At 41.1% G+C, this 1,357-nt stretch overlaps 1 non-coding gene across 1 annotated transcript; it reads right to left on the bottom strand.

Moving 5' to 3' along the window:
- Positions 1-499: 499 nt before the first annotated feature.
- Positions 500-607, bottom strand: LOC130964079 (small nucleolar RNA R71). Its single transcript, XR_009080189.1, has one exon. It is a non-coding gene; the product is annotated as a small nucleolar RNA R71 (small nucleolar RNA).
- Between the last annotated feature and the right edge of the window lie 750 nt (positions 608-1,357).

The following is a 1,357-nucleotide window of genomic DNA, read 5'->3' as shown; positions in this document are numbered from 1 at the left end:
CCCTGAACCTGAAAGGACCTTGAAGCAAAAACTAAGAGAAGCTAAGGCACAACTCTCTATAGAGGACCTAACAGAAATCTTCAAAGAAGAAGACATGGCAGCCGAAAACAACAACAATGCCAATAATGCAAGGAAGGTGCTGGGTGACTTTACTGCACCTACTCCCAACTTCTATGGGAGAAGCATCTCTATCCCTGCCATTGGAGCAAACAACTTTGAGCTTAAGCCTCAATTAGTTTCTCTATTGCAACAGAATTGCAAGTTCCATGGACTTCTATTGGAAGATCCTCATCAGTTTTTAGCTGAATTCTTGCAAATCTGTGACACTGTCAAGACTAATGGGGTTGACCCTGAGGTCTACAGGCTTATGCTATTCCCTTTTGCTGTAAGAGACAGAGCTAGGATATGGTTGGACTCACAACCTAAAGAAAGCCTGAACTCTTGGAAAAAGCTAGTCAATGCCTTCTTGGCAAAGTTCTTTCCACCTCAAAAATTGAGTAAGCTTAGAGTGGAAGTCCAAACCTTCAGACAGAAGGAAGGTGAATCCCTCTATGAAGCTTGGGAAAGATACAAACAATTGATCAGAAAGTGTCCTTCTGACATGCTTTCTGAATGGAGCATCATAGGTATATTCTATGATGGTCTGTCTGAACTGTCCAAGATGTCATTGGATAGCTCTGCTGGAGGATCTCTTCATCTGAAGAAGACGCCTGCAGAAGCTCAAGAACTCATTGAAATGGTTGCAAATAACCAATTCATGTACACTTCTGAAAGGAATCCTATGAACAATGGGACGAATCAGAAGAAAGGAGTTCTTGAGATTGATACTCTGAATGCCATATTGGCTCAAAACAAAATATTGACTCAGCAAGTCAATATGATTTCTCAAAGTCTGTATGGAATGCAAGCTGCACCAGGCAGTACTAAGGATGCTTCATCTGAAGAAGAAGCTTATGATACTGAGAACCCTTCAATAGAAGAGGTGAATTACATAGGAGAACCCTATGGAAACACCTATAATCTTTCATGGTGAAATCATCCAAATCTCTCATGGAAGGATCAACAGAGACCTCAACAAGGTTTCAACAACAATAATGGTGGAAGAAACAGGTTTAGCAATGGCAAGCCTTTTCCATCATCTTCTCAACAACAGACGGAGAATTCTAAGCAGAGCCACTCTGACTTAGCAACCATGGTCTCTAATCTAATCAAAACCACTCAAAGTTTCATGACTGAAACAAGGTCCTCTATTAGGAATTTGGAGGCACAAGTGGGACAACTGAGCAAGAAAATTACTGAACTCTTTCCTAGTACTCTTCCAAGCAATACAGAAGAGAATCCAAAAGGAGAGTGCAAG

The sequence above is a fragment of the Arachis stenosperma genome, chromosome 2, assembly GCF_014773155.1.
Source record: "Arachis stenosperma cultivar V10309 chromosome 2, arast.V10309.gnm1.PFL2, whole genome shotgun sequence".
NCBI lineage: Eukaryota > Viridiplantae > Streptophyta > Magnoliopsida > Fabales > Fabaceae > Arachis > Arachis stenosperma.
The sequence above is the reverse complement of the archived record's forward strand: the minus strand, read 5'-3'. Positions and strand labels throughout refer to the sequence as shown.